We start from the raw sequence: 14,075 nt of genomic DNA, 5'->3' as shown, positions 1-14,075 counted from the left end.
CTCGCCAGAGCAGAACCTGGCCACGCCCCGCGTGTCCACCTGGCGGCAGCCGAGACGCACAGCAGGATGTCCCCATCCGGATGCTGCAGAGCCATCGGAAGGGAGCATGGGAGCTACGGGCAGGGGCAGGGCAGCTGCCGCCGTCGCGGTGCTTTCTTCAAGGCAAACCTCGCAATGACGGCTTCCTGTGCACGTGCTGTGCCGGCTGCGTCTCCAGCCGTGGGTCTGGTCCTTTCCCTCACTTGTAGGTGAGAAGACTAAGGGGCTTTGACGGTAAGCAGGTCACCCAGAACCTTCCAGTTCATGAGTGGCAAGTTGGATTTGAACCCACTGCCTGAGTTCCAAAATGTGAACTCATAAACTCCAGGCTCACTGGAACCTCGTGGCCCTGAAAAACGTAGCCTATTGAACAAAGGAAGTTGCAAGAAAAGAGACTATTCTGACCCAACGTTGTGTAACAAACAAAGAAAATGAGATGGCACCGCCCACTCTGCGCTCTCCAAACTCTCTCCCTCCTTCATTTCTGTTCTGAGCACACACCCCCGCACAAAATTGGCTGATCGCACGTCCGTCGTTCGTCTTCCTCCCTGGAACGCGAGCTTCCGGAGCGCGGGTCTTGACGGTTTTGTGTCTCCAGCCGGCAGACGGTATCCAGGTGACCTGTAGACACTGGATAGATGTTTGCTGAATGAACAAAGGAATGAACGCATCGTCTTAAACTTAACCCTGGAAGCCACCACCCAGGCCCCTGGTATGGGCACAGGGAGCCTGCGGCCTGGTGCTGGTGACGGATGTCGAGGACAAAGCAGGTTGGAAAGTCATCTGGGCAGCACGAGCCGGGGACCATCCGGGTCTAGGGAACGGCACGCCCACCGCCGCCCCGCTGCCTCTCTCAGCGTCAGCCGGGCACTGGCGAAGGACTAGACAACAACATCACAAATCTGGGAGCTAAATTTCTTTTGGCGGCAGAGCGGAAGGCTGTTGGCAGCTTCTAGCTGCATAAATTAAAACAATAAGCTGAGCTTTAAAAAAAAAAATAATAGCATTTCTTAACACGCATACACTTGAATTAACATCTAGCTTGGAGCCCATCATGAGACCGTCCACGGAAGACGGAGAGGATGGCCACGTGCCCGTCACTACCCTTCGCTCTCTGCGGCAGTGAGAGCCACGACAGGCCCTTCCGAGGTGTCCCAGAAGGAGCAGGGTCAGGAGCAGCAGCCTCCCTCCAGCGTCTCATCCTCGGCGGACCAGGCCGGCGAGCGAGGCCGCGCGGCGCACACCCTGCCAACCGTTTTCCCCTTCAGCAGGGTCGGCTGCAGCTGCAGTTAATTTACTTCTGATTAGTCTAACCTTTCCCCCTCGGAGGAAGTTGTTTAGCAGGAGGGGAAAATGCGGTCACAATATTGTTTTATGACTGTTTATCTTTAGAGCCCAAGCGATACTGATTGCAAATATTTATGTGCATTTTTAAAAATCACGGCTAATGTTTGGAATGCATTTTTTTTAAAGTGAAATCAGATTTCGGGTGGATCTAGCAATTTTGGAGGATTTCAAAGTCATAACCAAGCTGTCTCGACCAGCCCACTGGGACTAATTGCATAAAGGCAGCAATTAGGCCGACATGATCAAAATACAGAATATTATATTCTGTTTGGTTTCGGAAGGCTCGTCTCAGTTTTACATGTACACTATCAATGACTAGTCTAGAAATCTAAGTCTTGGCGTATGTTCTAGTAAAGAAAAAAAAAAACGCCAAATGAGAAAACTTTGCTTTTCTGTGACAAATGCCGCTTTCCCCTTGGAGAAAGGATTAGCTAATTGTCAAAGGAGAGCCCTGGAGGCCCTTTTCCCACCTGCCCTGAGCAGGCCCTGTCCCTCCTTGTCTTCCCTCCCCCTACGGGAGCTGCTTGCATGCCCGCTGCTGGGAGGCCTCTGAAGGCAGCGCTGGGGAGGGCAAGGAGCCGCCTGGCGTGGGCGTCTCTTTGGCTTTAGCGTTGCACAGATTTGGGACTGAATCCCAGTTTTGCCAGTTGCACTGCGGCCATAAAGAGAGTGACTTAACTTCCTGCACTCTGCACCCGCTTCGTAAAGTGGGGGAAGCGGTGCTCAGTACACTGTGGGCTGCAAACTGGCCTCATTAAAAAAAAAAGGGGGGGGTGGAGTTATAGACTCAAGGACACACGGAGCTGGAGACAGCTTCCCGCCGGGCTGCACGCAGGGTCCCCGGGCCCGTTCGCCGCCTCTGACATTTGCTTCCCACTGGGCACCAGTCCCCATCAGAAGGTGGACACTTTTCTTCTGCCCTGTGAGGCCCTATGACTGGGGCCTGCGAACTGAGCTGACAAAGGGCAGAGGAACAGTAGAAAAAAAGCACGCAAATTTAATTTTATTTGCTCTTGCTGTTTTTACATGACATGGGGAGGTGCTTCTTCACAGGACGAACTTTGGCCCGAGAGTTTATATGTTGTTGAGACAAAGAACAATAAGCTGGCGGGATGCGTCAAGACAAAGCAATAGGGCTGTGGGGGAAGGGCGGTCGATCGTGGGAAAGGGGCTAGGAAAGACCAGGGGCTCTCGCGGAGGAGATGGGCGAGTCCAGCAGGTTGGTTTGCACAGACTCAGCCCGGTGTCGGCCTCCCTCTCCAGGGGTGAGAACGTCTCCTCCTCCTGGCCCAGGGAGGGCACCCTTCCCACGCTGTTAGCCACCCAGCGTCAGCATTCCTCCTCCCTCCGGCGAGCAGCCGAGTGACCGAGGGAACGGCCCGGCGGGCCGTGTCCACGCCGGTCGGCAGGATGTCCGAGAACTGGGCCGGGCGGGTAGGTCCAGCAGTGTGATTGTGACATAAACTGAACACGGCCACTTAGGTTAATCTGCATTGAGACCGAATCCCAAGGCAGAAATGGTCCCCGGCAATCCCTGGTTGGACGCGGTTAGAAGAAATGTCATGAATGAAACAAAACAGCCCCCAGTCCCTCGGTCGGGATCCATGACTGTCCCGGACCCTCAGCTCTATGGAATCACAACCAGTTTTTAAACCATGGACGGTGGTCTCTGAGACGATGTGCATGCACGGAGAAAATCGAACACACGTGTGCAAAGCATGTAAGTAACCTGGCCTCTTGAGAAACAAAAAGGGCGGAGGCTCATATTCAAATCTGGAGAAGAAAAATGAGAATAACTGCATTAAGGAAAACCGCTACCTACGCTGTGTTGCATGTACAAAACCCTTCAGACACATCACCTGATTTAACATCCCTACCGATGCGGGAGGCAGGGGCCAGGGCCGGCCCCGGGAAGAGGCTGGGAGGGCACGGCTTTGCGTCTGGGTCTGACCGAGTCTATGCCCAGCCCCTGTGAGCTCCACTGTATTGGCTGCCTCCTGCGGCATCCTGTTCTCTTTAAAAGAGGCCTGTGAAGTACATGAATATTTTCTTGCTTTTTTAATGTGGAAAGTGACAGAGATGAGTGGCGTGTCATCTGCACACAATGAAGAGGGGAGCAGGGAGCTCATGAACGTGGCCTTCCGACCAGGTAACCCCTCCTCATCCCAGAGGCGACTTCCTGGCGGGCTCCTGCGGGCTGCACGCCGGTGCCCGGGCGCGGGGCGCCTGTGTGGCGCTGAGACCAGTGTCCTTCCCAGCAGCCTCTCAGCGCCCAAACAAAGGTCAGTGTCTGTTTCTGGAGGATGACTCCATATTGAAAAAAGGAAAGATATAGAAAAGCAAGAGCTGGCCAGTTTGCAAGAGAAAAATCGCTCTCTGCTGGACATTGGAAGGCGTTCTGCGCAGTTCTCAAGAACCGTCTTTGAAATAATGAACTGACTTGTTTGCTTAGTGCAGCTTTTTTGTTGATTTCCCTTGATGACATTCTTGACAAATGGTGTTATTCAAAAATTATAGTCTGTCTGAAACCGATACAGACAGAGCTGGGTGGTTGGACTGTCCCCCAGTAATTGGAAACAGGACGCCCACAAGTGGCATTCGTTTTCCCGAGGAGGAAAAGGCAGCGCTTTCATGGAGACTTGGGACGAAAAGGGAGGTCTGGGTCCCTCTGCCGATCCAGTCCCCAGGCTCCAGGCTTCCATGCCCCTTTCCCATGCACCGGCGCGTGTCAGGTGTCCGACCTCGCTGTCAGCAGCCGCAGATGCTGAGTCCGCTGACTTCGCCTCCGTCTGCACCGCAGGTCCCGGGTGACAGGGTGGGAAGGAAGGACCCCGGTGGGGAGACACCCGCTCACCCCAGGCTGCGGGCCTGGGCACCCACTCGGGTCCCCAGGTCTCAGGCCTGCCTGGCGAGGCGTGGCGGGGCCGAGGTGCCTCCCCGGGCAGACGGCAGCCCGTTGCTGGCACATGGGACGGAGTCAGTTCTGGTAGTCACTGCTGCTAGCGTGTTGTGGCTTGTGGTGGACACATCTCCATAACAAGGCAAGAGAGCAAAATACAGAAAAAGGTGTTGGTGGTGATGTGTGGTCCTTTCTTAGCATCCAAGTTGGGGAAAGTCTGTTAGAATCCACGTTATTTAAGATATGACAGGATACGACGCCACCCTCCCTCGCGAGGCATGCATCCTAGTCCCGGTCACCTAGGAATACGTGACCTGACATGACAAAGGGAAAGTCAAGTCGCAGAGAGAGTCAAGGTTGCTGAGCGACTCGCTTCCAGGCACAGAGACGAGCCCGGATTATTCGGGGGAGCCCAGTGTCGTCACAGGGGCCCTTAAAAGTGGGCACGAGAGGAGAAGACAAGAGGCAAATGGTACCACTGGGGACAAAAGGTCAGAAAGATGCTGCGCTGCTGGCTTTGAGGCTCGGGAGCTGGAGGAGGGGGCCACGGGCCAAGGAGAGCCTGTGGAAGCCGGGAGAGGCAAGGGAACGGACTCTCCTCCGGGGCCTCCGGAGGCGCAGCCCTGCCGGCCCGGGGACGGGAGCCCGGTGCAGCTCATTTTGGACTCCTCGTAAAGGAACAGGTGACATTAATTTTTTTTTTTTTTGTGGTATAAAACATATGGCATTAAATTTACCATCTTAACCACTTTTAAGTGTATAGTTCCTTTATTTAACCCAAACTATTGCAAGCATTCACACAGAGTGTTTGGACTCCTGGCTCTGCGAACGGTGGGATAACAAGTCTGTGTTGTTTGAAGGCAGCCCCAGTTTGTTGGGGCAGCCGTAGCAAACGAGCGCTGTGCCTTTGAGGCGCCAGGTAAGTTGGTTATTGTCCAGATCCCCATCTCTTTTCGTTTGTAAACTCCTGGGACGTGGTGAGGGAACGGAGGTGCCTGTTCACAGCTCTGGTAACGTCCCGTGACAGCTAGTCCGTGCACAAGCTGTCCCTCTGACTGCAGCATTGGACCAAAACCCCCAGACACCCTACCTAAAACAGGAAAGAGAGTCATGGAAAGAGGAAACAAATTCCAACATGGACATTCTGAGCTCTGTTTAGAGTTGTAAAACCATGATATGTGAAATACACTTGCATGCAGAAAGACCTACAGTCGCCTCGTTTACATTTCAGGCTGTCCAAGGGAACTCACACACCGCCGTGGCTGGCATTTTCCAAAAGATCAATTATGCACTGCCGCCTCCGTGCACGTAGGCGCGCGACTATTGACAGCCACCACGCGCGGCTGAGACGTGCTGAGAATCTGGCCTTAAGCACCATCCAGAAATTCGTGTTCAGGTGGCTGAGAAATGAAAGCCAGTCTGGAAGGTCTCTGGGCTGTGGGGGTGTCTGACACTGGCTGTCATGCCGTGGCCGGTGGTCGGTGGATTGGCCTAAACCCAAGGTGGCCCGGTCTCTTCCTCTTTCCCCTCACGGCTCTGCCGTTGGCTGTCCAGGCGGGAGTCACCCACCGCCACGCCACCCTCTGTCCTGGGACTGAAGGGCTGGGAGGCTTTTGGCGCCTCCCCATCAGTCCAATCCCAACATCTGTCGGGAGAGACGTCGCACGTCAACAACAGAGGCCACGGGATGGCTCCAGCACAGCCCGCTCTGGCTCACGACACTCGAGGCATAAATTAAACCGCGCGAGCGTCTCGTTGACAGCGCGCAATGACAGGTGCTGTGAATACGCTGGCACAGGGGCCACCACCCTCCCTAGCAATTGTCAGTCACGGCCACTCCCCGCCCACCGGTGGGGACGGCATCTAGCCCGTGGGGGAGTGCGATTTGCCACTGAGGCAGGGTGGGCACTGGCTCCAACGCGCCCCGGGTTCCAGCGACAACACTGCGACCCCGCGTGGCCGCTGCGTCTCCCACCTGTGGCTGGGCTGAGGGCGCTCAGGTGGGACGCCAAGCGCCCTGGTACCCACACGGGGAGCACATCTCGCTCCACCGCCGCTCCTGCCACCTGTCCCCGAACGCTGTGCCCGCCGCCGGAGCTCTCGCTGAGAGTGACAGCAAGGCAGGGACGTCCCCAAATTAACCCTGGAGGAAATAAATTGAAAGTGGTATTTAAGAAACAAAAGGCGTCAAGCTGGCCTTCCTGGGAAATTGCAGAACTCTGTCGGACTTCCTTATTTTCGGGCTACGGTTCATCGCAGTGTTTTGGGATTGTGTATAACGGAAACCCGGGCATCCTTGGCTTCCTAGGATATTTCCTGGAGCTCAGAAACTCCCACCCCAGACCTCCACCCTTCCACCCTGTGGTCAGGCTGGCTCTGTCCCTGGGAAGCCCTTGGTTCTCTGTTCCCTCTCCCCGCGTGGCCCTGGGCTGGTGTCTCATCTGGCATTTTTCCGATCCCACCCTGCGGGTCCATGTGAAATCTCCCTCTTCCGAAGGCGCTTCGAGGACACCCTGGGCAACCCGCTGCCCCACGGCTACCTGCAGCCCTGTCCTGCTTGTCCCTGTCAGACCCCTTGTCACGATCTGCTTGTTCACTGCCTCAGGAGAGATGTCCACCCCTTAGGGGCCAGAGCCCCATCCAGCTCGCTCACTCCGACAGCCCCCTACGCCCGGCCTGGCCCCTGGTACAAGGCACAGCCCTGCGGGCATTAGCGAGTGACGCGGAGGGATGTGGAACTCAAGCGTACCATTGCCCTTGGCATCTCCTGTCCCCAGCCCCAGCCGATGCTCCTGTGCTCTGAGCCTTCAGGGCGCAATGACCCAAGACGAGCGGTGACAGCTGTCCGAGTGCATTACTGCCACCGTAGGCGAGGCTTCACCTTGGGCCACTCAGAGCCCCGGCAGCGCCAACCCGAGACGTGTCTTGTGCTCAGCCTGGGTCCCACGCCAGCTGCAAAGGCTGTCAGCACTCTGCAGTGGGGAGTGTTCGGGGGGCGCGGGTCAGCAACGGCTGGCCTAGGGCGCCTCTGTCGCCGTCTCCTGCCTTTCCCCAGGCCGACCACTAACTTGGGACGGCTGGAGTGAACGGAGAGGGACCGTGTGAATGGTTCTGAGAACTGGGACACGCAGGGCAGGGCGGGGAGCACTGCGGTTAGACCAACAGCGCGACCAACAGCCAGGCCTCTGCTCGCTGGCGGGGAGGCCCCAGCCGTCACCAACACCGCACGGCGCGGCCTGCAGACCAGCCTTGGGTGCGTACAGCCACCTGGGCCAGGGCTCGCAAAGCCGGACCGTGTGCTGAGCGCTTTGCACAGATTGACTTCTTTTCTTCTTCACACCCTATCAAAGCATTTTTATTGTTACCATTCTATAGATTAAGAGTTGGTCCTTAGAGAGGTCAAGAGGCGTGGCCAAGGTCACACAGGTAAGGTGGTGGGGATGTAAATAAATGCAAAGCTTAAATTTCGCTCTCTCGACCTGCAAAGCCCAGGAGGGAAGCTGCTTCTCGGGGCCCTGCAGCTCCGCACGCACTGAACCCTGGGAAGCTCCGGGGAAGGAGGACATGACCCCCTTCGCCAGAGGGCTTCGGAGACGTGCCAGGGAGGAGCGAGGCTTTCAAACGCCAGGAGCCCCGTATTTTACTACGGCTCAATGGAGAAGAGGAAGGAGGAGCGGACATGGGGGTGACCCTCAGGCACCAGCTTCAAGGCTGAGTCTCCTTTGATTAACTGGGCTGACAGTCGCCGGGCAGGTCGCAAAGCCAAGCGCAAAGCCAAACTGTCTTGTCTCCCAATGTTACTCCTCCTCTGCCCCCCACTGGAAGCAGAGAGGGTTTGGTGGATGGAGGCAGTGGGAAGTTTTCATCCCAGACGTCCCGGTTGCAGTAGAAACTATTTCCCTGGACTCTGAAGCCTCGAGTCTGTTACTGTGGAGCGATGCTACTTCCTCCTCTCAGCAGGCGGCTGGGCCCCCCCGGGGAGGGTTGCTGTCCACAGACCCACCCGGTGAGGCTGCGGACGGGTTGGAGGAGGTCATGTGTGCGCAGCTCTGTCCAATAGAAAGATAGTGGGAACCACTGATGTAATTTTACACTTTCTAGTAGCCACAGTCTAAAGAGTTTAAAGGAACAGGTGACATTAATTTTTTTTTATTGTGGTATAAAACATATGGCATTAAATTTACCATCGTAACCACTTTTAAGTGTATAGTTCCAGAGTGTTATGTGTATTCACATTGTTATGCCACAGGTTTAGGTGATGTTAATTTTAATAGTATAGTTTATTTAACCCAAACTATTGCAAGTATTATCATTTCAACATCCTTTATTTTTTCAAAAAATCTTTGAAATCTGCTGTGTTTTTCACACTGATGGCGCACCTCAATCCAGGCAGTAAATTTTCAATGAAAATGCTTCTCTCTACTTAGAGTTTGTCAACTTTACAGTCGGAAGAGCAGATTCACACGCCCAAGGGGCTCCACGCATACTTAAGAGTTTTCCAATAACCCAGTTGTCAGTCTTTTGATGGAAAATAATGGAAATTGAATGAAATTAAAAGCCCAGTCCCTCCATTACACAAGCCTTATGCCAGAGGCTCCAAAACCACACGCGGCTGGTGGGTGCCGTGCTGGACAACACAGGGCAAGAACTCGTAGGGAGAGCTTTGTAAGCGGTCACTGCTGTTGTCCCTTGGAAGAGCAGAACGAGAGGAAATGGAACGTCCCTCCCCCTCGGCCCTGACGATGCCCCGCGAGCGGGATGGGTCGTGTGCCCCGCCCCCGGCGGCAGCACGGGGCCAGCGCCTCCCATGCCCAGCCTTCTCTCTCTGCAGCAGACGCACGGGAGGCCTTGACACGAAGCTGGTGACCCAAGTTAATTAGGAGATTGGACTCGCGGGGGAAAACAGACTCAGGCTGAAGATTAAGAACCACCCCGCTTATTTTACCCCAGGAAGATCATTTGAACAACTTCCTCCAGGAAATTGCAAAAGCAAATTGTTAGCCCAAGAACGGGCAGGAAGGACCGTCCACGTGAAGCCCAGGTGCCGCCCTCCGTGCAGGGCGGGCTGGGGGGCAGGTGGTGTTTACTGGGTCATTTAGCCAGGTCCCTATTTTTAAAAGTTTCCTTTTCCGCGAGTATTTGTTGACCCTAATTGTTGCCATGCTCTGAGATGCAGCCCCCAACTTCCTCCTGCAGCGCAGCATCAGGAGCGGGCGGGCTCCCTCTAATTGCCTGTGTCCTGCCTGTCCCCCGAGTCTCCAGGGCAAGCCCATTCCCACATATGCTTCCAGAACCATCTTAACAGAGGGGCAGCAGCACCCAGCTGACGACATATGTTCAGCCGCTTGCCGAGGTCGGCCAAGCGTGCGATATCACGTTACATGAATGGGAAGGTCAGTCCCAAACAAGCTGCTTTTTACAAGTGCTGGCTTAAGGAGTTGCTGCTAAATGGGGCTTACATGGAGGGGGGCAGGTGGGTAACGGGCTTCTTGTCCAGCCCTGTTCTCCAACTCCGTTTTGCATTGATTAGAAAGTTTTTGGTCTCCCAGGACAACGCTCCTCCATTACAAACTGGCTTCCCAGCCGCTGCGGTTCCCGGACCCAGGTCAGCGTCTGCGCCTACGCCCGGAGCAGGGAAAAGGTGGGTTTCACTCTCCTGGTGCCCGGGAAGAGCGCTGCTGTGGGCAGAGTGCACTTGCTGGAGGGCCCCCCCCCCCAATGCTCACAAATGCGTTCCTGCCCCCTGTTAACCCTGTGCTGGCCGGGGCGGGGGTGGGGGGCAGGCAGAGGCTGCGGCTCCTCCCCCGTGGCCCAGCTCTGGAGAGGTGACAGACGTGGGCAAACCCAAGGCCCCCACTCACCTGCTGGGTGGGGCCTGGCCCCCAGAAGGCACCTGCACCAGCTCCACCCAGGAACCTAGAGAGGATGCCCAAGGCTCGCGTTGGGTCTGAGCAGCCAGCCAAGGGCCTGGAGAGTCTTCTGGACAGAAACCAAAATACCACGCAGGGTGCATTTTGGTTGATGAGGACGAGGGCTCTTCCCGAGCACCTTCTGCGTCGCAGGCTGCACGGGGGCGGAACACGACCCCTCAGTTGCCCTGTGAGGCCAGCGCCACTCCCAGCGTCAAGCTGAGGAAATGGGGCCAGAGCAACAGAAACGGCTCACCAAACATTTGCTTCAGCCCATTTATCTTGTTCCCCTCCTTCCTTCCTTGACGACAAAAGCTACTTTTTTAATCAGCTAATGAGATAGAGGTGAATTAGGTGAGACCTAAAAGTATCCAAGCCTGTGCTCACTCCCTCTCCTCTCGCTGCCGACCATTTGGTGAGCGTCCAACGTGCCCAGTGTTTTTAGCAACAAGTCGTGGGTTCGTCCATCAGACATTCAGTGCGACGCCAGCACGGGTCAGGGGTTATGCCTTGGGGGTCAATGGGGGTCTCTTAACCTCGGCACTGCGGACGCTGGGGCCGGGTCCTTCTCTGCTGCAGGGGGCTGACCTCTGCATCGGAGGGTATTTAGCAGCATCCCTGGCTTCTCACCAACGGACGCCAGTAGCAACCCACCCACCAGCTGTGACAACCAAAAATGTCTCCAGCCATGGCCACATGTTCCCTGGGGGCCACCATCGCCCCGGCTGAGAACCACTGGTCTCAGTAGATGTAGCCATGTGTGGTCCTTCGACTGGCTCTTCCCCTCGACACCACATCCCGGCAACCTGACCCTTCGGTTCCAACGTCGCTACTTCATGCTTTTGCATCAGTTTCCAGAGTTCAGAGGTATGAGAACTGAGGAAGTTTCCCTTTAGTAGACATTTGGGTGGTTTCCAATATTCCCCCATCTACTTCCATGTCGAAATTGTTCCTAACTCCGTCTGTATACACACCTTTGACTATTTCTACAGGACAGATTCATTCAAGGAAAACTGTTGGGTCAAAGGTGTAAGCATTTAAATGTTTGCTACGAAATGCCAGCATTCCCTCCAAAAACAAGGTTGTCCCAGTTTGCACCTGCACCAAATGCCCCCAGCGCCTACACAGATAGAAGCCACCAGGAAGATCATTTCAAACAGAGATGTGGAACATGCTAGAAAAGAGAGATTATGCTGTGCTTCATCCAGACGGGCGCTTAGGTCTTCTGCTTACACTCTGCTAGTAACATATTCTAAAACAACATAAATAACTACTCAAAGTGGGCACTTTAAAATTTTCCAGTATGAGCACATAGAAGCTCGCTGTTTGTAATTTCAAAAATTAAATTACTTCATAAACTAAAGGGGGCGCTGTGTTAAACAGTAGCAAATTATACGCTATATTTTTCCTCACGCTAGTGCCCTGAACAGTGTGTCTTGGGAACAGCTCCATGTCGGCATCTAAAAAGAGCCTTATTCTCTTAACAGCCACACGGTATTTCACCTTTTTCACCAGCCTCGATGGTGCACAATTAGATTGTTTCCAGTCTCTCGCTGCTAGAACAGCGCTGCCAAGTTTACCCTCGCGCACACCTCTGTCTCACAAGTGGGGGTGTGTTTGGAGGATACATTACTCGAGGTGGAACTGCTGAGCCAAAGGATGTGTGTCTTTTTAATTAAGAATCTATTGCCTAATTGTCCTCCTTTGGAGTTGCGTCAGTTCGTGCCCCGAGTAGCCTGACAGAGGTCCAACTTGACACTGTGCCTGATTTTAAGGTCCACAGAACAGTGAATGTTTGCCGGGGCTCTGGGAGGCGTGACGATGCCAGAGGCGGTCTGGGAAATGCAGAGTCTCTTGATGAAGTGCCAGGTCCAGTTCTGTCTCCTCCAAAAGACAGATGAAGACAGAGAAGTCCCCTTCTCGGCAAAGCAGGCTCCCGGCCTGGAAAGCTGTGGGAGGGGCAGGGGGAGAGCTCCATTGGCTGGCACAAGAGAGCCTCTCTGCTGTCCTGGCGCCCTTCCGTTCTCTGTCGAAGAGGAAGTCAGCCCAGGGGGGCGTTCAGCCGCAGGTCCCCGCTTCACAAGCATTTGGGAGAAGATCCGTTGTGATAAAAGTGTGGGTCACAGGTTGATCATCAGGTGGCACCTGGGAAAGAGCACCTGGTCTACCAGTGTGTGCCAGCTCACCAGCTGGTCATCCCTGGGCTACGGAAGGACAGGCCCATGGCTGGTCTCGGGAATCTCTTCAGCATTTTACAACCCGTTCTCAAATTCCCTGACCTACCCCCTGCAGAGGGAAAGGCTGGCTCCGCGACTCCCGAGGCCGACGTCCACAAGGCAGCGTCACTTCCTCTGGCGCACGGCCTCCAGGGGAAGCCGGCTGCCATGTTGCAAGGACGCGCAAGCAGCCGGTGGGGGGCCGCGGGGAGGAGCTGAGCTATCAGCACCCACTTGTCAGCCCTGTGCCACGGGGCTGGCCGCCCTGGAGCTGGACCGCCAGCCCCAGCGAAGCCTCTGGTCAGCTGCAGCTTCGGCCAGTTTCTTGACTGTGACCTTGTGAGAGGCCCCAAGTCAGACCCGCTCAGCTGACCTGCTCTAAGCTCCTAATCTATAGAAATTGGGAGAACAACACGTGTTTACTGTTGTTCTGGGCCATCAAGTTTTAGGGACTTTATTTCACAGCCGTCGGTAACGAGCGCATGTGACCAGCATGATCAATTCCGAAGAGCTTGTTTTAGCTGCGCTTCTGCCCCCGCTTCAGTGTCTCTCACCCGTGCAAGGGGGCAGTGGGCCTTTGCAGGCGCCGAGGTGTGGGGCGGAGAGGTTTCTAAACCGTCCATGAGGTGAACATGAAGGCAGTGTGGCCCGTTCCAAGGCAGCAGGGCTCTGCAAGCTGTGTCTTCCACTTTCGCCACTACCTGTTGCTTTGGGGCCTGGGAGCATTCTGGGACCTCACTTACCCTCAACTGTCTCATCTGTCAAATGGGTTGCCAACCAAAGGTACAGGGCGAGCCCAGATAAGCTCTTGAAGTCCCTGGAAGCACTAAGCAGTGGGCTTCTGTAAGTCTTACCTCATCTGTCCACCGTTTATCCATCCAGCCATGCAGGAAACTGACATTAAACACCTACCAAGTCCCAGGTAACGTGCAAGGTTCTAGGGATGCAAATGAGAACAAGTATACATTTTTATTTTCAAGGGAACGCCGTCCCAACAGGAGAGATAGATGGAGAGACCCACAGGTATCATACGATGTGCTGGGGCTCAGACAGGGCTGCACATTCACCGTGAAGAGAGAGGTCTCCTCTTTAGGGGGATGAGTGGGGGGTGGTGAGCAGAGACATGATACCTGCTGCTCAGGGACCAGCCCGTCGGGCACAGTGTTCCAGGCTCCCGCTCCCCCATAAGGGTTGAAAGGGGAGTCAGGGAAGCTCTGGGTATTAGAGCAGACGTCCTGACAACCCAGCCAGACACATGCACTAGAGGCCCCAGACCACAGAGCTCCTTTCACTCCTCGAACTTGCCAAGTTCCTTCCTGCCCCAGGACCTTTGCACATGATGAGCCTCCCCTGCGGAGATCACTCCCACCGCAGCCCTCCCCCGGGGATCAGGGGTGGTGAGCTCCCCCTCACCTCCTGGTCTCTATTTAAATGCCTCCCTCCCGGGAGCGCAGACTTTGCCTGCCTTCTCCATTTAGCACGACCATTTGTTTTCCTCGGGCACTTTTCACAGCTGTCTCTTACTCTAGTCCCGCTTCCTTTTTTTCCCCTGTCTTCCCTGTTGGAGAGTAAGCTCTGCCCACAAGGGTAGGAGCAGCAGCTTGGGCACCACCAAAACCTCTGGGTCAAAGAGTACCTGGTACTGAAAAAGAAGTGTTGGGTGAA

Source organism: Pteronotus mesoamericanus, unplaced genomic scaffold (assembly GCF_021234165.1).
Source record: "Pteronotus mesoamericanus isolate MK-2021 breed Mesoamerican mustached bat unplaced genomic scaffold, CSHL_Meso_final contig_25, whole genome shotgun sequence".
In the NCBI taxonomy this organism is placed as follows: Eukaryota; Metazoa; Chordata; class Mammalia; order Chiroptera; family Mormoopidae; genus Pteronotus; species Pteronotus mesoamericanus.
This window is presented reverse-complemented; position numbering follows the sequence as displayed.